This window comes from Phoca vitulina, unplaced genomic scaffold (genome assembly GCF_004348235.1).
Source record: "Phoca vitulina isolate PV1807 unplaced genomic scaffold, GSC_HSeal_1.0 scaffold8, whole genome shotgun sequence".
In the NCBI taxonomy this organism is placed as follows: domain Eukaryota; kingdom Metazoa; phylum Chordata; class Mammalia; order Carnivora; family Phocidae; genus Phoca; species Phoca vitulina.
In genome coordinates this window covers 24,534,176-24,558,945 of record NW_022589711.1, presented here as the reverse complement: position 1 = coordinate 24,558,945, position 24,770 = coordinate 24,534,176, and the positions used below count along the sequence as shown (strand labels likewise).

General features: G+C 39.9%; 1 protein-coding gene across 2 annotated transcripts in view; it reads right to left on the bottom strand.

The window, feature by feature from the left end:
• COL8A1 (collagen type VIII alpha 1 chain) overlaps positions 1-24,538 on the bottom strand; it is a 160,980-nt gene extending 136,442 nt beyond the window's left edge. For both annotated transcript variants that reach the window (XM_032406406.1, XM_032406407.1), the window contains exon 1: positions 24,414-24,538. The gene's annotated coding sequence lies outside the window, so the exon portion shown is untranslated. The remainder of the gene's footprint in view (positions 1-24,413) is intronic.
• Positions 24,539-24,770: the final 232 nt, after the last annotated feature.

Genomic DNA, 24,770 nt, shown 5'->3' with positions numbered 1-24,770 from the left:
CAGTGACTTGATTACTCCCTGTTTGAGCCATGCCCTTCTCCAGCAGCCATAGAGACAACTAGAAAACAGACTTCTTCAAAAGCCAGTGGGTAGTAGGCAAAATTACCTCATGATTTCAAAGCTGAGTTGATGCCATTCTGTGAAGAGAAACCTTTGGAAAACCTTTTAAGTCTTAAGTCTGCATTGGGAGCCCCCAACTCAGAGACCTGGCCGCTCTCCCCCACCCCACCCAGTACACTGTATAATTCCTTTACCAAAACATATTTCACATTGTTTTCTTGACCTTAGTGGAACTGAATAAGGACCTTGTTTATTTTTTTCTGATCATTAAATCCCCAGGGCCTCATATAGTCCTAGCTTATTATAGTGGGTACTTAATAATGATTTCCCAATTGAATGGAGAAATGAAGAGAAGCTCTGGAAGAGTGACACAGGTTTGAAGAATTCAGCTGTTTGTCATATGGGTCTGTGGTGGAACTTGCCCTTCCCTTAGCAATAGTGGAAGTGGCATAGACTCTTTGCAGAGGCAGAATGGAAGAATCAGGCTGCCTGGTTGTATAACATCGAAATGTTGTCCTTCAAGCACACAGGTCAGATCAATGGCCTCCTATGTTAATTCAGATCATTGTCTAGGAGAAGTGATGGTTGGCTATTGTTAGGCTCAGTCAAATTTTGTGCTGATGCACAACATACATGTATCAGCCAGATCTGAATAAACATAGGACAAGGTACTGCATATCTGAAATTTATATAAATATTTAAAGACAAAAATGCAAATGCCAGTGTGGTTAAGAACCTAAGGTCACATGGCCAGCTAGTGCCAGAAATGGAACTCCATCTAGCTCTCTGGACCCCTAGTGCAGTGCTATTTCCACTCTGCCACTGACTCACAGCCTTTTATTTTTTTGGCAAACATATAAAATACTACTGCTTTGCACACTGATATCTGAAAAATATTCTAACAGTTTTGGATCACTTAATTGTTGCTGTTCCCACTTATCTCCAGGGCAGCCTAATATCAACCTTGATGGACATCTGCAAGGTGCCTTAAAAGCTTTTAAGTTGCTTGCTTAACTTTGCAATAGTTACACATGCTTGTTTAACACTTTTCAATCCATTCAAAAGTGTGGAGATAAAAGTATAAATACTGCCTACCCACTCTCCTCACTCCCCATTTCCCAGGGGGTAACTAAAGTTAGTGGTTTGATATGTAGCATTCAGGCCTTCATATATTCACATACAATACATCATTGTTATGGGTTGACTTGTGTCTTCCCCAAATTCATGTATTGAACTCCTAACTCCCAATACCTTAGAATGTGACCTCATTTGGAAATAAGTTTGTTGCAGATATAATTAGTTAAAATGAGCTCATATTGGAGTAGGGTGGGCCCCTAATCCAATAAGCAGGCGTCCTTATTTATACAAAGGGGAAATTTAGACACAAAACTAAACATGCACACAAGGAGAATCCCATGTGAAGATAAAGGGAGAGACTGGGGGTGATGTATCATCTACAAGCAAAGGAATGCTAAAAATTGCCAGAAAACCATTAGAAGCTAGTACAGAGTCAGGGAACATGTTCTTCCTCATAGCTTTCCAAAAGAACTAACTTTTTGGACATCGTAATCTTGGCCTTCTGGCCTCTAGAAGTGTGAGACAACACATTTCTATTGTTCTGAGTCACCCAGTTTGTGGTACTTTGTCATGGCAGCCCTAGCAAACTAATACAGTCATTATAATCATGTCCTGAAAATTGCTTTTTGATTCAAAACATAGATCTTGTACATTCTTCTAAGTTCATACATGTGTATATATAACACCTTTTCAATGGATGCTATCACTATAATCAACACCATTTTCTTTTTTTTTTAATTGTGGTAAAATACAACATAAAATTTGCCTTCTTAACCATTGTTAAGTGTACAGTTCAGTAGTGTTAAGTACATTCATATTGTTGTGCAATCAATCCCCAGAACTCTTTTCATCTTATAAAACTCATTCCATACCCACTAACCAATAACTCTTCCATTGCCCATCTTCTGCGGTTCCTGGCAACCACCATTCTTCTTTTTGTCCCTATGAATTGGACTATTCTAGGTACCTCATATAAGTGGAATCATACAATATTTGTCTTTTTGTGGCTGGCTTGTTTCACTTAGTATAATGTCTTTGAGTTTCATACATGTTATAGCATGTGTGAGAATTTTTTTCTTTTTTAAGGCTGAATAATATTCCATTGTGTACGTATACCACCTTTTGTTTATCCCTTCATCCCTCCATCAGTAGATACTTTGGTTACTTCCATCTTTTGTCTATTGTGAATGAATAGTGCTGCTATGTAGCAAACATGGGTGTAAAATATATCTTTGGGATCATGATTTTAATTATTTTGGATATATACTCAGAGGTGGAATATCTGGGTCATATGGTAATTCTATTTTTAATTTTTTGAGGAGCTTCCATACTGTTTTCCACAGGGGCTGTGCCATTTTACATTTCCACCAACAGTGCATGGGGTTCTGATTTCTCCACATCCTCACCAACATTTGTTATTTTCGGTTTTATTTTTTTTAAATACTAGGTATGCTAATGGGTGTGAGGTGGTATCTTATTGTGGCTTTGATTTGTATTTCCTTAATGATTAGTGATGTTGAGCATCTCGTCATGCATGTACTTGTTGGCTATTTTTGTATCTTCTTTAGAGAAATGTCTATTCAAGTCTTTTACCCATTAAAAATTTTGTTGTTTTTGTTGTTCTGTTGTAGCAGTTCTCTGGCTAATAATCCCTTATCAAATATGTGATTTACCAGTGTTTTTTCCCATTCTATAGGTTGCCTTTTCACTCTGTTGATTTTGTCTTTTGATGAACATCATTATTCTTATGTCCTAAGGCAAACATGTGAGTATTTCTGTAGGATAGATTCTTGCTTATGTGGAATTACTATTTCAACTTCTGAAAGTGGTACCAAGTTAAACTCTTACCAGTGGATGTATGATTATTCCCCCATCTCCATTCCCTTGTCAGCACTGCATAAGAGATAGATTTTAAAAATTGACATAGACATTGAAAGGGATATTTATATACATAGTTACTCTGTTCTTCAAACAGTAAGAGCCTGTTACATCATAGTGATTCAACAAATTTGGGTCAAATCATGTCCCTTGGAACTTTAACACATACATACAGTAAAAACCTATAACTCAGACATTGGGTTCTTCCCCCAGGACTAGAGGTAAAAGCTTTTACTTTACCTTGACTAAAAGCTCTATAATTAGTTCTTTTACCTCAAGTGATTTACTTTAATGAATGGTGCCATTTTATAAATTGAGTAAATAAATCCACTCCAATTCATAGCTAGAGAAATTATAGGAAAAGCCAGCATGCCAGATGATTCAGTGTATGCCAAGGATTCAGTCTCTTAGCCCAGAATCCTTTCCCATTGCCAGCCCCACTGCAGCACCAGAGACTTCTAGTTTCAGGGGCTGGAAAGGCCAAGCCAACTGAAATATCTGGCATTGGGATGAAGGGCAACAGTGGCCCAGAGATTTGGTAGGAGTTGTGTCACTGCAACTGAGAAAAGGACCTGGCCCAGGAGGACATTTCCTTTGTAGTTCTATTTTTAAAAATCCTAATTATAGGAAGATAATCAGGGTTATTACATCTGGGGACCCAAGGGGGACACTTACATTAGCTGTGTAAGACCCTAGGAGATCCCCACACTGACATCAGGAAGGTTACAGAAAGTCGTGGTGGCCTTACATGTTTCCTCTTCTTTCCCTGCTGAAGTTTCTGTACAGAGCACTTGCGACAGATGAACCATGCTGGTGGAGGAGCACTTGTCCTTCTGTGTGATCTCATGCTGGCACACGAGTGTCTCACTGTTCCTAAGGACCTCTACTGCAGTTGATTAAAAACCAGAGAAGTGGGGCCTGGTGCTTCCATATGGCTTTTCTAGTTTATTGGCTCTATTTGCTTGTAAAAATATGTTTTCAATTATACTTAAAACATTTGATTCAAACTACTTTGGGAAAATCAAGATGTAGTTTTTTTGCTTGTTTGTTTTTGTTTTCTGCCCACATCACATACATTTTGGTTTATCAAGGACTTCAGGTGCAGTGTACTGACGTCAAATGGCCAGTGATAGAACAGAGTCTTGGGAGAAAGGTGAAGAGTAATCTTAAGCTATAAATGATAGAATAGTAACAAAAATCAGTGTTTATTCTGGACTTGTTGTGAGCATAACAGATTACAGGCATGCCCATAAATGACAAAACTATATGTAAAACCAAAAGGAAAAAATGAGACTGCTTGGAACATAAGATCAAAACAGGAAATGTTGGTTTGAGGTGAGCCTCTTTTCCTCAGATAGAGATTTCTAGATGTTTTTTTCAGTCAGCCATATCTAATTATTTTTCTTTGACAATAATGCAAAATTGGAAACGGCTTTAAAACCACAGGCTCAGAGGGGATAAAGGGGACATTTTTGTTTTTTCTCAGAAGAGTAATAGCTTACAATGAATTTTTCATAGTTATTTATTATTAGTCCTTTGTCCAGGTCATGGACAAGGGAATATTGTTTTATTGAATGTTGATTAAGTATTCATTAGTCCAGACAGAATGCTAGATGGATTAGACTGGGCTATGCCTCAAACAGGAGAAGGGAGGTCACAGTAAGTGGGAATTACGACTAAAGTGCCATGATAACAGCCCTTCCCTCATACATATGACTCTTGTTGGAACTTCTGAGGGCCAACCATGAGACAGCTATGCATTTGCTCACCATTGATGAACCAGGTCAAAGATGTCCTTCTACAGTAGTCATATACCACATGTAGAGCAGCTGGGGGCTCACAATACTCAGTTAGCTACCACTGGGAAGGGTATTTGCTTCCTATATCTTGTCCTCCCTACTTGACCAGCTGTTGTAATTGTCCCCACTTCAAGCCTAGAAGGTTAGGTGCATAAGTATCCCCTGGGATGCTGGTTAAAAATGTACATTTCTGGCCTACCCCATGAGATCCGGAGTCAGTAGGACTAGGTGAGGGGTGAGGACTCATGATGCGGGTAGTCCTTGGACCATGTCATGGCACGCTCTGGGAAACTTTGCCCAAGATAATGATGAGAGAGCCTGGCTGGGGATTATGATTATCAGTTTTTGCTTAAAATATATTATTGCTAAGGGCCTGTCTTAGACATTTTATTCCAACTTTGCACTGTTGGTTGCTAAAGACTTCTTGATTTCTGACTTCTTTGGCCAGACTTTTGACCACTCTCCTTTTCTAGAACCCTGGTTGATCCTTGAATCTGCTGCTTTGTCTCTTATCTGTGTTCCTCTAATTATCATTTATGTATCCTTCATTCATTCTGTCGTTCAACAAATATTGAATATCTGTACTCAGTTTCAGACTCCTGTGCTGGGGACACACTGCTTAGAAGACAGACTCAATTCAGGCCATAACGTCCTTTATAGACCAGCCGAATGGACAGTCAGTTAATGAAACAGTCACAGTGAGAGTGTTAGATGCCATAGAGAGGTTTTGGGACAATGTGAGAGCCTACAGCAGGGCCAACTAATCCAGTCCTGGGGTCAAGGAAGGCTTCTGGGAATGATCAGGTAGTTGGGAGATGATGAGAAGGCAGAGTGTTCCAGGCAGAAGGACAGAACAGTGTGGATGAAAGAGTTATGGCACTTGAAGAGAAATGTGACTGTAGAGTGGGGTTGGTGACAGCAGGAGGTATGACAAGGAATGGATCTGGAAAGATGGGCAGGCCCAGACCATGAGAGGACTTGTAAATCCTGTGAGAGAGTTCGGACTCTAATTTGAGGGCCATGAAATATCTCTGAAAGATTTTAAACAGAGCTGAGTCACGATCTGGGCTGTGCTGAAAAAGAGCACTCTAGCTACAATAGAGAGGTGGTACAAATGATTCGGAGTGAAGTCCCCAGAAGGCAGGAGGGGTGGATGAGTTGCACCCAGGGAATATGGGAGGAATATCTCTTCCACTGTAACAGGAGGGAAGGAGCAAAGGACAGGATGGTCTGTAGGTAAGATGTGTGGTGGGAAACAGTAAGTTGAGAGTGTTTTTATGGAAATTTCCTCCCAGGGAGAAAAGAGTGAAGACACCTGAGATGTCCTTCAAGTACTTTAGGTGATAAGATTTTAGTACTGAGATAAATTCTTCAATTGGGTGATATGTGGATAAGCCAGATGCTCAACCTTAGTAGCCAAAGAACTTCACTAGCCACTTAGAAATGTACCAAGACTTACATACATATATATTTCAGATTGTGAATGTACTTTCACAAAGTTATAGGACTATAAAGTTATATGACTGTATTAGATTGTGAGAGATTTTAAGAAAGCAACATCTAAGAAAACAAAAAGCATGACATCCGATCAATGATGGAATATAATAACCACCTTCAGTATCAGAAATCTGTGTGGAGACTTAGTGTATCTTCAGCTTTCTGAACCATGTAGAACGTTTCCTCCCGAAGAAGGATGGAGCCAGCTTTTCCAGGCACAAAGTTATACCATTTTCCCATCTGTCCTAAAAGCAAGTTCAAACTGAGAAACCATCTTAAGGCTTGAATGAATAAGGTCTGACATGACAAAAAATACCTGACTCAACATTTCATCAAAAGGCAAAATTCAGCCCCTTCTTCTGTCAGAAAGTTCTGATAACAGAAAAGGCTTCAATGGGAACTGCAAGCCCAGGCGGACTTTTCTAACACTGGACAGATTTGGAATGTGCTGTTCTTGCTGTTAAAGACGTTTTTCCACTCTTGGCCTTCCAAAACCCAGAGTTCAAAGCTGCACTACTACTTTTTTATGCAAGAGCAAATTGACCACAACACTATTAGAAAAAGACATGAGTCAGTGTGTTTGGCTCTTTGTTTCTTTGTGGTGATCTTTGGAAAATAAAGATTGTAAGGAAAGAAAAGCAGGGAAAGACTAGTTTGCATCTTTTCCTTGAGCAGTGTTTGCTTAAAAAATAATAACCCCAAACCAGGCTATTATTGGGATTTATATCAAGCATTTCCAAGCTTTGAAATAGGAACAAAGTCCACCAGACCCTTGTGAGGTAAGCTTTTGTTTTTCTCATTATACAAATAGATAAATTGAGTCACTGAGCAGTGAGGTAATTTCCCTGGTCTCGGCAGCAGTAGAAGAAAAGAAAGCGTGAACTCAAGGTTTTGGATTCCAGGTAACCACTTTGATCATGTTTTTATTGGAAGCTGACAACCAAAAAGTTAATAATCCATTATACTGCATGTTAGGGACATGAGGTTTTCTAGCTTACCATGAATTCTACTTCATATAATTCATATGCATAAGTGTGTGCATGTGCTTACATACTCATATATATTAGAATAACCTCAACTTTCCCAAATCTTTAGAGAATGAGACATTTTGGATAATTAAACATTTCCCAAAGCTGATATTTTTACATCTGTGAGCACCAAAATATGTTTGTTTTGATAGGATCCATTTAAAAATATGAAATTTCCTTAATTCTTAAAAGACACTACTAAATATGTCAATAATTATATTCAGCTGTAATTCAGTGATTCCCTCAGAGACTTCCTAAGACGGGGTGCCTGGGTTGCTCAGATGGTTAAGCATCTGACTCAGCTCATGATCTCAGGGTTGTGAGATCAAGCCCCATGTCAGGCTCCCCGGCTCAGTGGGGAGTCAGCTTGAGATTCTCTCTCCCTCTCTCTTTGCCCCTCTCCCCACTCACGCTTGTGCTCTCTCTCTCTCAAATAAATAAATAAATATTTTTTTAAAAAAGAAACTTCCTAAAGCTATATGGCTACTTGTCTCCTCAATGAATGCCATTATGCTTTAAAAACACTTATCTCTTTATAGTTTCTTTTTCTCTTCCTTTATTGCTGGGCTTCCATACTTCTGTGGAAGTGCATTTACTTGTTGCAGTCCCTTTCCCTATTCTAATTAGGTACCTCAAGTCAGCTAGCTCTGTTCTGAGGACTTGGAGAACCAAATTCATTAGAATGATTTGTAAAGTGGAAACAAATAGTTTTGAAGTGAGAAGTCCATGTGATGGCTTATGAGTATGAACCTTAATGACCACTCTCTTTTAACCACTGAGCATGTCTGACTTCCTTTTTGTCTTCAGTTGTGTTCTGTAGGGTTGAAGTTTTCAGAGATTAGAATTCGAGATTATGAAAATGTATGTTAAATATATTTTAATTCTAAGACTCAGCTCAGGATAATTTATTTTTTCTCAATGATTCAGATAGTATTAATCCAATAAGGATTTGTTGTAAATAAAGTACCTGACTCTATTCCAGGACCTCAGGATCTCTCAGTGTCATTTCTAGGACCATCAGTATTAATTGCATCTCTCTGGCAACAAAATCAAAAATTCACAATAATTTTAGTTAAAAGAATACCAGTTAAAAGTTTACGGTTTTGTACATTTATATATACATATGTTGAATGTCTGAAATATGTCTATTAAGGTGCTGACTTATCACTTTTTTGTCACCTAGCAAGCGGGTCAGGGTTTGAATTTATTATCCTTGACATTGAGTGAGAACCTTTGCTGAGTTGGGATGGGCAGGTTGTAAGAGGACGATGGCCCCAGAGAAGACTCAGAACACCTTGACTAGCCTGAAAAATGCACAAAAAGTGGCCTCCCTTTTGAAGATAAAGAAGAAGGGGGTTCTTACAGTCTCTGTGCATTTATACTCCAAGTGGCTTTCTATTGGTTTCGATGCCTTTCAGCTGCAGCTCGTGAGGGCAGGTGTGTCTAGCACAGGGCTTGGCACATACACCGCTATCTATGTGTTGAAGGCATGAACAAGTGAGGTTGAGATTGGAGTCCTAGACAAACAAACAAAGGTAATTGAACTTGAGGGACAAAGTCTTTTAAAACTCTTGTGGTCCTTCTTCCTTTGTCTTTATGAACTAAAATGCCTTCCACTATAGCTTGCAATTTTCCTTATTCTAACATTGGGCTTCTTAGAACCATTTTTTTTTTTTTTTTAAGGAGCCTGGATTGAAAGATTTCTTGATAATTAAGGCATAGGGATAAAAAAAGTTAGGATATTTTTTATCAAGAAAATAAAATTCATGTAAGGAAGGATTTTGATGTGCTGGCATTGAATGTTATAGGGAGCATGCACTTGGCTTAAGAAGGCATATTACTGGGCGCCTGGGTGGCTCAGTTGGTTGGGCGACTGCCTTTGGCTCGGATCATGATCCCGGGGTCCTGGGATTGAGTCCCACATCAGGCTCCCTGCTCAGCAGGGAGCCTGCTTCTCCCTCTCCCTCTGCCTGCCACTCCCCCTGCTTGTGCTATCTCTCTGACAAATAAATAAGTAAAATCTTAAAAAAAAAAAAAAAGAAGGCATATTACTGCACCAAAATGCAGGGGCCAGGATGCATTTGGGACCCTGGCAGCCTCGGTGGGAGTACGGAAGGATATAGCAGCATAAAACTCCAGAAGCCTGTAGGATGAGCTAAGACCTTAGATGAGACACCCAGGACAGCCATCTTTTTCCTGATGATGCCACAGCTGTCTATACATGATGTGCTTTGCCACAAGAGGGAGGTGGCCTCGAACTGGGAAGGGGCTGTGCAATCATGGACTTTCCTCCTTTGGGGAACTGGCGGAAGAGGGATGCAGTGCCATTTAATGCAAGTAAGCAAACAAACAACAACAAAAACAAAACAAAAACCAACCCTTGTATCCTCCCCCAACCCAAAACCCCAAAGACCAGAGATATAAATCATCCCATAAAGAGCCCACACTGTCACCATTACATGCTCACAGCATCATCCTGGAGTGGGAGTCCAGCGTTCATCAAATGAACTACAAGGCAAAAAGATCCTTAGTGCCCTTATTTGCAATATGTAGAAAGCAACGCTCGAAGCTTCTACTCACCCAAGTGGCCATTATGCTGGCACTTATGTAAGCATTCAGTAATTGGTAGTGATTATTATCAAATGACTTTTACTGAGCACCTTGTAAGCACCAGACATTTTCTCATATATTATCTCATTTAACATTCATTACAGTCAGGAGAGGTAGACTTATTTTGGAGAAGAGGAAAGAAAGACTCAGTGAGACTCACTGTCTTGCCCAGGGTGGCTGCATTGTTAGGTGGCAAAAGTAGGACTTGATCCCAAGACTTTTTATGTTCAACTCAGTACTTTTATTTGTGACACTACAATGGCTTCTCATAGATGATTTAAGATCTTTTGTTTTCGTCTCCCATAAATGACATATATTTTGGCATTAATGAACAGGGGGCTTTAAAAATACTCTTTAGGGGCGCCTGGGTGGCTCAGTCGTTAAGCGTCTGCCTTCGGCTCAGGTCATGGTCCCAGGGTCCTGGGATCGAGTCCCACATCGGGCTCCCTGCTCGGCAGGAAGCCTGCTTCTCCCTCTCCCACTCCCCCTGCTTGTGTTCCTGCTCTCGCTATCTCTCTCTCTGTCAAATAAATAAATAAAATCTTTAAAAAAAAATAAAAAATAAAAAAATAAAAATACTCTTTAAAAATGACAGGCAGGTTTAAAATGGATTGTGTGGTTCAGTTGGTTGATTGCAGCTCAGGTCATGATCTCAGGGTCCTGGGGTTGAGCCCTGCTTTGGGGCTCTGCACTCAAGGGGGTTCAATCTTTCTCCCTCTGCCCCTCCCCCACTGAGGATTCAATCTGTCTCCCTCTGCCCCTCCCCCCCTGCTGGTGCACGTTCACTCTCTCTAAAATAAATAAATCTTTAAAAAAAATTGGATTGTGTGTCCTTTAAAATCATGAACTGTGTAGAAGACAACCTACAAAACTCTTCCTGCTGATCATCAGTGGCATTTCTTATGTCACTTGTCCTTCCACCACTGAAAATCTGCTTGCTACAGATTAGTAATAGGATGTTGTGAATGATTCTTTGGGGATAAAATGTCAATGATGTAGCAGTTAATGGGGAGAGCTCAGGAATCTGATCTCCTTGTTCTACATTCTGGGTCCTTTACTTAAAACTATGTGACTTTGAGGGAGTTACTTAACTCTCTCACATAATTTCCTGTTTATAAGGAAAGTGATCAGGATAAAATGCAAAAAAAAAAAAAAAGCTTCAGCATTCTGTTTGGCACAGAGTAAATCCTCAATACACATTAATTGCTTTTATTGGTCAATAATATTTTATTTGAATTCTATTTTCTTGAAAAGCACATTCCTAATCACTGAATCCTGTTTACTAACTCTTACACATCATTCTGCTTTCCTTTGTTATAGTTTCTGATTTATGTTGCCAGGATGCTCTGGATGTGACACTGTTAAGGCTCAGCCTGAATTAGTAGAAAGAAGAGGGCTTCAGGAGTAGGAGGATCCAGGTTCATATTCTAATTCCAACATTCACTATCTAAATTATGTGAAATTTACTTAATCTTTCTAAGCCTCCACTGTCTCATGTGTAAAATGTAGATAAAATCTTCCTCTAATTCAAATGAAGGGATGTATATAAAATACATCATAAACAGTAAATTTCTCTATAGAGTTTATTATTGTATCACTCTCTTCATTTTTAAAAGTTCCCAAATTAGGATACTAACACTTTTGCTGATGTGGTGATAATGAATTCTATTTTATAAAAACAAGGTACTAAGCCTCTCCAGTATTCTCGATGTGTTGAAAAGGAGTCATGGATTCTTTCTTTAGCCACTGGCTCACGTCTGCAGATGGGAATTTTATTTATATGTATTCAAATGTGATTTAAACATATGGCGATTCTTTTATGGCTAAATATAAAAAATTTACAAGTTAAATATTATTGCTATCTTTACCATTTACTTTAGAGCTTGCTCATGCTATAATTTGTAAATACTTTACAAGGCAGGGGAAAATACCCACCCATAATTATTTCTCGATGTTGTCTGGCTCATGATAGCTGGGTAAATTCTTTTATTTTATTATTTAAAAAAAAGTTTTCATTGAAAGTTTTTCCAGTCACTCCAAATAAACTTAGCTGTAAATGGAAAAGGTACAGCTGATTGTTCTGGCTTCTTGAGCGTGTCTTCTGCCCCTGTCCTGCTCTTCCCTGAGTCAGAAGGAAGGCATGTGGTGTGGCCGACCTCCGAAATCATTAAACATCTCCTGTAAACTGTTGCTGTTAAAGACTCACTCTGGTTTATTTTCTGAAGGCTTATTAATAAGTTAGAATCTAATCTGCAGCCAGACTGTTTGATCACTTTGCTCTTGGCTTTGCCAGGCACAGGATTTTATTGCATGGTTGGCCTGTTGGCATGATGATTCCTGAAGGGCCGTTGGTAAGCCAGAAAGTGCCAGGGGCACATCATTGTTAAATTCCAAAGACATGTGACCTCCCTTGACCTTCTGGTAGAGGGCTTAGCCTTCTTCAAAGAGCCTCAGGTTGTTCACTAGAAATAGAGACAAAAATGCTCTGGGAAAATCTTTGATAAAGAACTACCTTCCTTCAGAAAGTCATGGGGCTTCAGGGGAAGATGAAAGCAAAAATCTCTTACTGAACAGGACAGTCTTTCTCTGTAGAAATAGTCTTATTGAAAATTGAAGCAATTCTATGAGCAGGTATTTGAAACACGTTTTTCCCACAAAAGGGAAAAGAGAAGAGATGGCAATGAATAATGGAACTTTCTCTTTGAAAGTCTCATTTCGAATCATTCTTTATCTCATTTTGTTTGTATAGTAATAAAGGATCCAGATGACAATACAGTGCCATTCTGTGTGAGTTAAAGCCACAAGAAAAAAAAAAAAAAGAAAAAGAAAAAAGAGAAAAAAAGAAATACCATCTGTAGTATTTTATTAAAATTATATATGTGGGGAAGAGGACCTCTTTAAGATAATATAACAATTAGAGGCAGGCATGGTAGGCATGGTAAGGAAGCAATACACTGAACACTATTTAAAGAACACTAGTGTGGTCATGGCATTCACTCGGGATACATAAGAGCATCTTACTCAATTTTTTCAGTAGTTTATATGCTCATCAAGGGATACAAGACATGGCACATGAAAATTTAAATATTTTGTGTTGTCCAATACAGTAGGCACTATCCACATGTGGTTATTTGATTTTAAATTTAAGGAGATTATAATAAAATAAAATTTAAAAATTTAAGACCTCAGTTGCATTAGCCACATTTCAAGGGCTCAGCTGCCAGTATGTGGTTGGTGGCTATCACACTGGGCAGCTCAGATAGAGCACATTTTCATCACTATAGAATATTCTAGCAGACAGCTCTGATTTTCAATATAGTGTACAGGCAACATGTAAGTGACATTTATAGCAACTGCTTGTCAGTTGAGAATAGAGAAGGATCAATGCAGCCTGCAGTATTTGGGAAGACTTTAACAAGACCTTGAATTTATGGTTATTTTGGCAAGTGTAAAGAACAATGGGGGACATTCAGTAGAGAAAAGGAAAGAGGATGTTTGGAGGAATAATAGCCTGACTGGCAAGTTAAGGTGTTTGTTCCATGTTTCATAATGTCACTAATATTTCTGAGCAGGGTACTGACAGTCCTGGGACAGTGGCACCACCCGACAAATAATGTTTCCTTATGTAATTTAGTAGAAAAGGCCAATATTTAATATTAGCAGACCAGTGGGGATTCATCTTGCACTCCATGCTTAGCTCCAGGGGTTAACACTGGACATAGAAGTGTCACACTAGTAACACTGTATGTATACGCATGGCTGTGAATGGACTTAGGTAAAATTGTGTTTTCTTGGAACAATCTACGGGGATAAAGAAAAGCATATTTAGAGGTTTCTCACTCACCATCACCATATTCTATTCCCCTGTCCCTTTTTTCCTGCCCTCCTTTTCACATTTATTAGGTTCCTACTGTGTGTTAAGTATGGAGGGTGCAGAGATAAACAAGACCTGAATCCTTCTGCCAGGAGCTCACAGTCTTGCACGTAGAACAGGCTGGTGCTATTACAGCATGGACATGGCCATGACACGGCTGTGCACAGAATGCTAGGGAGCATGGCCGAGGTGTACAATGTAGCCTGGGGCAGGCGGGTTGTAGGCATGTCTTCTCAAAGCAGAAGATACCTGATCTGAATCTTGGAGGAGTACAAATTAATTCAGTAGATTAAGTAGGGAATACCACATGCGGAGAGGGAAGATCAAGGACAAAAGCAAAAAAAAAAAAAAAAATATGCAGAATGTGACCATATGGAAAGAACTAGCTCTTGTTTCTTCTTTTGTCTTTGGCACGACACAAAGGAAGGGCTCGAGGTATACTTATTTCCATATATATCCTCACTGCCGGTTAAGCAGCAGGTGTAGACAATATAGACATTTTTCTAGGTGACTCACATGGCTTGAGGGAATCATTTAAGCTGTCTTGACTCTCATCATCTGGCTATGGATGATAATAAACGTAACGCCAAAGAGAATGATCTGTCGAGCCAGATTCAAGTTCGTTTAACGTGCTGTAATGCCTTTGTTCTGTCCGTTCCTCATATAATCATGGGAATTTCTACTGCCTTAGCAATGACATGCTAGGTTGTCACTCTCTCTCCCAGACTGATGCCAAGCAACTTGGGATCACTTGGGGAGAATTTATGGAGAAACCTTAGCCCTTACAAATTACTCTAGGGAGAAATGATAGCTTTTTTTTTTTTTTTTTTTTTTTGGTTTTTCTAGTAACACAGCCCTTACTTTTTTGGCTCCAAAGTGACAGCATGCTTTTAGGAAAAAATACAGAAAAGAAAAAGAAATTAAAATCACAGTATTAAACAAGAACCAGAGCCAGTCGGCAGTATCTAGGAACAGAGCCACTGGAATTCTCCCTCTCTTTTTATGAGTCAGAGGCATTGTCACAGGGAATTGATGGTTTTTCTTCCTTTTATGACACTAGAAGACACCATGGAAGGCAGTGTGGGGGAGCAGTGTGGAGTGTGACCTCGATGGGAATCCCGGCTCTGCCGCTTGCTTGCTCTGTGACCGGCAAGTTGCTTGACTAAGTAGAGGCTCCGTTTCTCTCATCTCTAAATTGAGGATGATGGGGATGCCTGGGTGGCTCAGCTGATTAAGTGTCTGCCTTCGGCTCTGGTCGTGATCTCAGGGTCCTGGGATTGAGCCCCGCATCGGGCTCTCTGCTGAGCAGGGAGTCTGCTTGTCCCTTTCCCTCTGCTCTGACCCACTTGTGCTCTCGCTCTCTCCCTCTAATAAATAAATAAATAAAAATAAAAAACCCTGCTCTTGTAGGGTTGATTTAAGGAACAGAGATAATGATACAATGTCTGATCCCATTAGATACTTAATCAACGGTGTCTATTATTATAACTACTAATGATGAGTTTGAGTTGCTCCTTTCGATGCCTGTGAACTACTTATTTTCTTAAAGGAGAGGATGCTCTGGTCTGCCACTTTTAGGGTCCTGACCTCTGGGCATATCTTTGTGAAGGGGAAAGAGAATTCCCAGAGTATGGCCCTAAGAGAAATAGGGAATTTGATAGGGGTTGGAGGTCTGAGTGTTGTCAATAAACCAAATAATCCCTGATATAGCAAGATATACTAGAATACCAGTAAGTGTGAGCCTGTTATAGGAATTAGCTCCCTATTTATGGTGAGAAAGTAAATGCTCAAGGAAGAAGTTTGGCTAATGATCTTAGTTATTCATAGTGGTTAAGGTGACACAGAATTATCAGATCAGAGATTGTTGAGCTAATTTGTGAAATTATGTAGGCTCCTTGTTTACTGAACTTATTGCTTATTGATGGTCATTTCTCTATTCATACACAATCTCTAGACAATGGGAAAGAAGAGGGAAGGAAGAGATCATTTTAATCTGTCCAATCTCCCTTCCGTCTTCCTTCCTCCCTTCCTATCATCTATCTATCTTTCTAGATTTTTAAAACACTTATTCTGGCATTTCTGCTATTATTTTTATTATGAAGAACTGAGCCATTGAACCAAGACATGTTCATCTTCTTTTGTTCCTTTTTCACCTGGGTTTGGAAATTACACTGGGACTGTTTCTTACTTTATGATTTGGCATAGCACGTAACCTCTACTGACACTCAATGTGTATTACATAATAACTAGCAACCTGAAATTATCATGTCCCAGTAGATCTTGAAATAATGAAGTAGGACAGTGATTCCTAAACTGTTCCCAAGTTGTTCCACAGAATACCAGTCCCAAGAGATGCTCTCAGGTTGGGAAGATTTGTCAGCAAATATGTTTAGGGCACACTATTTACTGTAACATTTTTGAAAAATGAAAATATAATTAGCTAATATAATATATATTATTATCTAATACAATATATATATTAGAAAATATATATATTAAGGTCTTCGTGAAGTCTCGCAGTGAATTAAACTGATCATATTGTTTCATTGGAGTATTTCTAAAATAATTTGACCATAGAAGCTTTTTCTGTATAAACACATATTAATATCTCAGGTACTACTGTTTTTGAAACACACTTTGGAAAATGTTGAAGAAGCGACATTCAGATTTTACATAATATAGCATCATTATTAAAAATATCATCTTTCGGGCTGCCTGGGTGGCTCAGTCGGTTAAGCGTCTGCCTTCCGCTCAGGTCATGATCCCAGGGTCCTGGGATCGAGTCCCACATCAGGCTGTCTGCTCAGCGGGGAGCCTGCTTCTCCCTCTCCCTCTGCCTGCCGCTCCCCCGCTTGTGCTCTCTCTGTCAAATAAATAAATAAAATCTTCAAAAAAAATCATCTTTCTTTAGTTAAAATAGGATTTTAAAACCACAAAAACCTTTTTGTATGGGAGGGAATTAGCTTTTAACTAATGTCAAACTACGGACAAGTGAACACAGAGACCTTTTGAGACTCTTAAGCCATAATTTAATTGTTTCTTTTCCCTTTTCTACTTACCCTTGACCTCTTCTGGCCCTTTGGGACATAAGGAATTGTCCTTTGTATTTTAAGAAACAAAAATGCTCTTACTACATCTTGAAAGGTTATGTGCTTATTTGGAATTTTATTCCATTTTGACTCAATTCCACTTAAATACCATGAGCCATTACCAGGTGTTGTGAGTATAATCCATTCACTATATAAGTAACAGTAACAACGTATGCTTAAGTAGCATCATTCTGCAGAATAACTGGCAAGACTTCAAGTGTCTCTAAATGATAAAGAGAGTGGTTATTTGAAAACTGTTCTTCTATTTAAGATAAATACATTAAGGCACAGAGATGACTGATGACTTTCCCAAGACCCCAGAAAGAGTCAAGGTGTTTTTGAGATTAAAACACAAGATTTTCTCGAATGGGGGCTTCTTAGGCCACGTGCATACCGACTTCATATGTTCATCCCTACTGACATCAGAAATAGAAAGAGGATTGCCCTGTATGTCTGCGAATGTCATAAGTCGTACAAAGCAAGCAGCCCTTCTCTGGTGTGCCAGGGATTTTTCTTTTATGGTCCTAATTGATCTCTATCCCCCAAAGGGTTCTGAATTATGCAAGTGTCTCAAGTCTTAACAAGCCATCCCCAACACAGCTGTGCAATGGAAATGTTCCACGGAAAAGTATTCACTTCGCTCTCGGCAAGGCCCTGGCTGCTCCTTGGAGAGACCCGGACCCAGGAGTGCAGGTTTGGGGCCATCTCGGAGAACTCTGGCCTGTTTCTGCCTCCTTCTTCCTCCCAGCTCCCTTCCCGCTCCTGTTGACAGGAAGGTCTAGTCACGGCACAGGATTCCCCTTGTAAGCTCATGAACTCTCAGTGCCTGAGCTTCTCTGTCCTCCTCTCCCTACCCCAGCTGCCCAGGTTTGTTTTTTACTGAGGTGAGCATTTAGTCTTGGCTGGTGGTGGCCTCGGAAAGAATATTTTCTAAGATTGCTTTGGTTTTCTTTCAAATAAACCTCTACAAGCCTGGACATTGCTGGCATTGCTGAAACGCAGGTGATTTATTCCTAGAGGCTTAAATTATTTTTGTTTTTTTTTTAAAGAAAACCAACAATGTGATACACTCCTATAGTACATTCTATCCACTGGTTACAAAGGACACCTGGTTCTGCCTTTTATCAGAAAAATTCAAATCTAAAGGCCCCCTCTGGGAACAAGTCAGGTTTTTTTGAGACATTCAGCCCCGTGGCTCCCTCTACTGGTCATTGACTTTCCTCCCCACTCGTTTGAACACTTGACTGGAATAAACTGGGAGCTAGGAGGGGATCTAGACATGTTGTTAAATCAGGAGTTACGGATCCAATAGCATATTTTTGTTGCACATCTCTTTGTATCTGTTATTTTTCCCACCTCGATTTTGGCCACCTACGCCACAAATTCTTAGCTCAACCTAGTGTCTCCTTTCACGTCGGTCTTGGCCTTACCTTGCATCTGCCTTTTAACAAGAGGCCACTTGTTTGGATTTACAGCACGGATGAACACCATGACCGCTTTTTTTTAAGACTAGATTATCAGTAAGTAAAGATCTTTAAAGAACTAGAATGATGTACAGTCATCACTTTGAGTTTATGAACCAAGTATAGGTTTCCCTTTTGAGTGCACATAGCAGGATTGTTGGAGGAACATGCCAAACAGGGTAATAGCTGCCCCAGGAGAATGCTCTTGAACCAGTTCTCAGGATTCACTGTCCTCCTGTGGAACTGAAGACAGTGGTGACTTAACCCACTCTGCTGCCGGGCAGCATAAAATTTCTGCATAAACCAGCCAGAGTTGCCCCGGTTCATGAAGCCTGAGTTATGGAGGTCACTGGCCCAGACTTTTAGAAAAACAGCTGTTTTATCTAGCTAACAGAGAGGACTGGAGAAGCGCCCCAACAGGCTGGACACATTTTATTTCCTGGAGAAGCCAACAGCTGACACCCACACCCAGGCCTATTCAGTTAGAGTTGGAAAAGTAGCACATGAAGTGATTGTCTTTAATCTCAGCACATCAAATGATGCCAATGCCTAAATATCCTGTGATGTAAACAAATCAATAGAGAGCTTAAGAGAAGCAGTCTTCAAGAGACTTACTTAAAAGAATGTTTTCACGATGATGCTGATGATGCTTAGTCATAGACTATGTAAATTGTAACATACAATAAATCAATTTCAGAAACACAAGTACTATTTCAAAGATATGCAAACATTGTCAGGCTTTAGAGGAAAGTGAAGAAGCATCTGGGGTAACATCTGTCCACTTATTCAGGGTGAATTATTTCCAGAAACGATACAAGAATATTCTTTTCTACCTTCATCATTTTCTATATCGGAGTAACTTTATATATCACCCAAAATTGTATCGTTATCTTAGTAGAGAACATTTTGATGACTTGACATCTATGGAGTTAGTATGCTAGGTCAGCGGAGTCAGAGGTCAAATGAGGCTCTTTTCCCAGTCAAGAGTTAAGAAGAATTTTAATAAGATGTAATACTTGTAAAGCTTTTACCCATGCGAGTCAGTACTCAACTGGCATGGTACTGAAAGGAGCCTGACCCAAATAGGATTTTATCTCCCAAACATTGGAGAGATTCTTGGATCAGACATATTAAAAATCTCTTCTCCAGCACCTCAAAACTCTATGGAGTTTCTCCCTCTTCTGTCTAAGATGGAATGAGCCCTCTTAGCTGCACTTATCTTTTCTCTACACTCTTGGCCCCTTGACCCCTCTCCTCTGACATGACATATTTCATGCTTACACCCGTCAATCCGTTTGTTTTTCAGAGTTTCCTCTGGTTGTTCTTTATGCATATCTTGCCTTTTTTTCTCATTAAAGACCTGGGAAGGAGTAAGGTGATTATATTGCCATCACATTGTCTACTGGGTGGGAGAAGATGATTATGCCATAAACCATCACAAAATAATACATTTGTTCTGTCACATAAATATTGGAACCAGACTATAAGGCATCTTCGACATGTACTATATGGGGAAAACACACTATAGTTATCCAAGATAGAGCACTGTTCAAAGAGTTTGGCTACCTGAACTGTAGCCCTATTTCTACTATACATGTCTTGGTGACCTTGGGCATGATATCAACCTTTCTCACCTGTAAAATTGACTTTAGTTAAAATTAGCTCCAAAGATCCTTCTAGCGTTTATATTCTGTGATTCTCTAAGTGTAATACCCAAGAAATTAGAATAGGGACTAGATAAGTGTTTAGAAACGTCATTCGGAGGGACCTGTTGGAGGCAATGGCAATTTTAAATTACCTTTCTTCTAGATAGAAGGCTTTACATTTACAAAAGTGTGAAGCCTTCTTATTTGCTGGAGTGAAAATTTAGATCCTGTTTAAGAGAAGTATGAGACTTTTGGTAATGAGAAAATCCACAAGTATAAGTGGTACTCCAGAAACTTGATCTGTAATAATTGAAAAGAGATTTCTTCCCCTGAAGGAAAAAAGAGGGTATCAGAGGGGGGGCACGAATGCATCTGCAAATCTGGTACTGAAGGAGAGAAGGGAAGTTTTCATTTTCTATGAAGAACCATGGCAGCGAACCCAAAATTCATAGAGGAGATTGAAAGTGAACCATCAGGTGTATTTTAGTATTTAGTATTGTACATCATCAGCCAGAGGTGCTATGAGTTGCTTTTGCTGTTATGCTACATTGAACAGTTAGAATTTAGTATTATTTTAGCTGATTACTCTCTATAATCAGTTTTCAGGAACATTTTTGTTTCAGTCACTTCAGTTTGATTCCATGCAATTTCAATGGCTTTGTGGATTTATGTCCACAGGGCCCCCAGATTATAGACATTCCGACCCTGTGTGACTCCCTCCAACCCCCTTCCTGCAAATCTATTTGCTTGAGGATAGACTATAAAGAACCTCCTTCCTCAAACAGCAAACATAGTTACCAAAGCGATAGTGGAATGTCTGATTAGTGGCTTCTCTGTTGGTGCTGAAATGTGGTTAATTTTCTTTCCCACTCTTCACTCCTTGCCTCTCTGGAAAAGGCAAGTTTAGCAAAGCTCTCATTCAGTACTGTGGGGTGTAAACAGCTGTTAAGGACTGTCAGGTCATTGGAAGATCTTTTTCATTATAAGCTTAGCATTTTGTAACAACTAGTGAGCTGGTCTTTTTAACATTTTTTTTAAGTTCTAGATGCTTTGGGTATTAAGAGGTCCATTTCACAAAATGCTAAAGTAAAACATTCTCTAAATTCCGAAGAGCATTCATTCTCCCCTTAACCTCCTCCTCTCCTCTCCTTTTGTTTTTCTTTTCACTCAATAATTAGAACAGTGCACCTCTCAGGAGACTGGGTTCTATCTCAAGATCTGTACCTTCTTTAAATTATGCATATGTATGTTTATGAAGACTTGGTGGAAGAGAAGGAAGCCATGCATGAAGAAAGACCTGGTTTTCAGAGGAGGACCAGAGGTTGGGAAATGGGTCCGCATCTCAATCACTCCACAAGTTGCCATACCAAAGTGGGTGACCATAGATAAGGAGGAGTGAACTGCTGCTTCTAACTTCTCACTTGCAAATAATTACCCAACACTGGGCCCTTTGGGAAAGTTAGGGGTGGGTTTGTTGATGTGAACCACCCATTAATGTTCTGAGGGTTTTTATATTCATAATACAGTTTTTAAAATTGTAACTGGCAAAGTGCTATGGGTTTTAATGGGGGGCAGACCTGAGATTGTTTTGGTCTTTAGAACAACTACTCTCCTCTGTTCGAGAAGGGCACAGCAGAGATGGATCTTAACGTATTAGTGGAAATACTATTGATTTAAGACCGAAGCCAAGATCATATATGAATATTTGCTCCTCCACATCTCTTCATGTCCCACATCAGTAAAGGCAAAAAGAAGTTGTGTTTGTAACAGAGATTCTGCTCTTTCTCTTCTCCTAGGGCACTTTCCCGGGGAGATTCCTCCCGGCTTCACTCTCAGTTCTCATCCCCATTCTCTTCTCTTTGATTTTTGTAGCACAAATGGAAAAAAGTGGGATATACTTGTTGGTCATAGAAAGAATATCGTTTTAGAATTGTGACAATAATAGAAAATCTCAACTGTGTGTTTCCCTAGGTGTAGCAGGCCCTTGAAATCAGTGGAACATCTTCTCTTTGTCTCTAGTGAAACAGGCAGCTGCTCCCTTTTACTTTTTTGAGAAACATTAAAGGAGTCGGGCAAGGCTGCTGCGATGGCGTCACTTAGATATGGTCATGAACCCAATCCAGGAGCGGCTACATAATGGCATAAAGAGAAGACTCATGTGAGATCTCTACAACCGGTGCAAAGGGAGATGTTGGGGTAACTACATGAAAACCCAACACTGATTTTTCTAAAAACTTAAGAGAAGAGTCATTGTGCCTGATGTGTAAGCTATAGGGAAAGAATCATTTTAAAAGTCCAGTAAAGGGCCCTGGGAAAGTTAGGTCATGAGAGATCTCCATGATCTCACCCAGTTATTTAGGGTGTTGAACTTGATGGCACAAGGAGTAGGCAGTTACTCTTAAGTGGTTCATAGCTGGTAGAGTGGATCAGCTGCCAGGAAAAGCAGAAGCAAACTCTGGGAGAACAGTTTTCATCCCCAAATTTAGGAATAACAGGAGCTCTTTTACGTGGGAGCACTTTTCTCTCTCTCTCTCTCTCTCTCTCTTTTTTTTTCTCCCAGAAAAGATAACTTCCCTCAAGGGAAATCTGGTGAATGAAGTAGTCTATTTTCACCCTTGTGATGATGGTGTGAGTCCGGCACTACCATAAAAGAAGAATTAACTTGGACATGCCACACACTTGGTTTGGCCTTGTCCCATACCTGTGCTCTTGTTGTGGTTGATTACCCACTTACATCAGATATGAAGCAAGCAGTCTGCACTGTGGCTTGAGATGAAAGGTATTTTAATATGCTCAGGTCACATACTATCGGCCAATAGTAATTTTATATCATTTTCTTTAAGGAAACCACACTCCTTGAAATAATTTTTTCCAATGAAGCGAAATTTTGCATGACAGAAAGCTTTCCGGGTAAGTCTTTCATTTGAATAATAGCACTGAATTCCCTCCATGACAAGAGAATTTTAATATATCTTTTATTTCTTTTGATATGCAAATGATATGGAGAAAAGCATTGAAAGACCCTCAGTTAAACTTTTGATGATTCTACTTTCTTTAATGGTGAAGGATTATTTACAGCTTTGGTGAGGTTCCCCTTTTTAAGTGAAACGATATAAACAAACCAAAAAAGAAAAAAAGAAGTGAAACTTTTCCTCTTTTACTTTAAGAACCATAAGGGCTGAAATAGTGGTTTGGTTTCCTGACTGCCCACTTTGGTTTGCCGTCTCTAAGCGGTCTTGTGCAATTAATTCCCCAGAGGAAATATTTGAAGAGGGTTTTTCTCCCACATGAGAGAGTTTCATCCCACACAGCCCACGGATTTTGACAGCAAACTTCATGGACCAAGTGTCCGGTTTCTACAGAAGTAGCCGTGGAGTATGTGTTTCCTGTCACAGGTGCACGGTACTCTTTCTTCGACCTCAGAAATAGGAAGATATAGCAGTCTTTACATGGGATGGGAGCTTAAACACTGGATAGCTCTAAGAACCGGGTGCTAATCAGGTCGATTTTAATTTACTAGATGAGGGAAAAGAAGGTGGCAAGCAGGGTTCAAACTTCCAAAGCCTTCGAGCTGATTTTTCTTTACAACCGTCTGGTGTACCCAGAAGAATTGTATAATCTGGCCTGTATTTTGCTCTTGCTGTGAAACATATTGAAACGCTTTATGTTTAGGTGTATGTATAGAAATTCATGAAGTTCTTTTATACACTTTCTTGGTTCCAACACAATTCTCATTTTAGAAAAGTCTTGAAACGATAACTTTGTGAGAGCACACTTTGCCCCAGCTTGTAAATTTGGATTTGTTCTTTCCTATCTACCAGCCACCTGATTACCGTCCCTGTGCAAAGGGCACCCGTTCACATCATTTTTTCCAAGCACTTAAACCTGGAAAGATACTTTTTAAAGGACTCACAGAAGCTGTCTTAAGGGGGTTTGGAAAACACCGCAAAATTGTTAGCAGTCGTTTTGACTGTGCTATTTTTAGGAAACTAATTGTATTCTTTTAAAGTACATTTTTGACAGTGGGACAAAGATTTCCTTGCCCCCACTGATATACGAAATATTTACAGTGAAAAACGTCAGTAGAACACCCCACACAGATACATTTTAGCTTCAGCAACAGTCGGCAAAGGGGGAAAAGTGATTCAAAAAGAGAGAAGGTTTTTGCAGTATTTGTGCTGCTGTTTCTGCCCAAAATGAACTTTTATTTTACCGTTCAAACAGAAGTTTGTTTTCAAACCAGTTGCTAGTTAAAGGAGCCGCCGATCTGGCATCCGTAAGAGTCAGCTCGAACCAAACTGTAAGCGTGTTGACCAGAGGAGACTTATTTCCCACCCTCGCAGCAACCCCTAGTAGGTCAGATGCCTGCAGAAGTGTTATCTTTTATCTTACCTTGAGCACGTAAGATCCAGGAGAAAGGCTCAGGGGGCTCCCACAGGAGAGGACCGGGAAAGTGCTCTGATCGGCTGCTGGTAACATGCACTTGGCTTTTATGGGCAGGTGGGAGGAGCTGCTCCTCGTAGTAGGTGGGCAGGCAAGGAGCGGCGGGCGGGCAGCCCCGGGAGAAGCTGGACACTCTGCTCCGGGGAGGGGCGGAGAGGGCAGAGCAGGAGCCCGAAAGAGGGAGGAGAGACGGGGCGGGAGAGGGGTGTAGAAGCGGTGGAAGGAATGGAAACGGGAGAGGGAGGGAGAAAGAGAAAGAAAAAAAGAGGGAACGAAGAGCACTAGAGAAAGGGATGTAGAGCACAG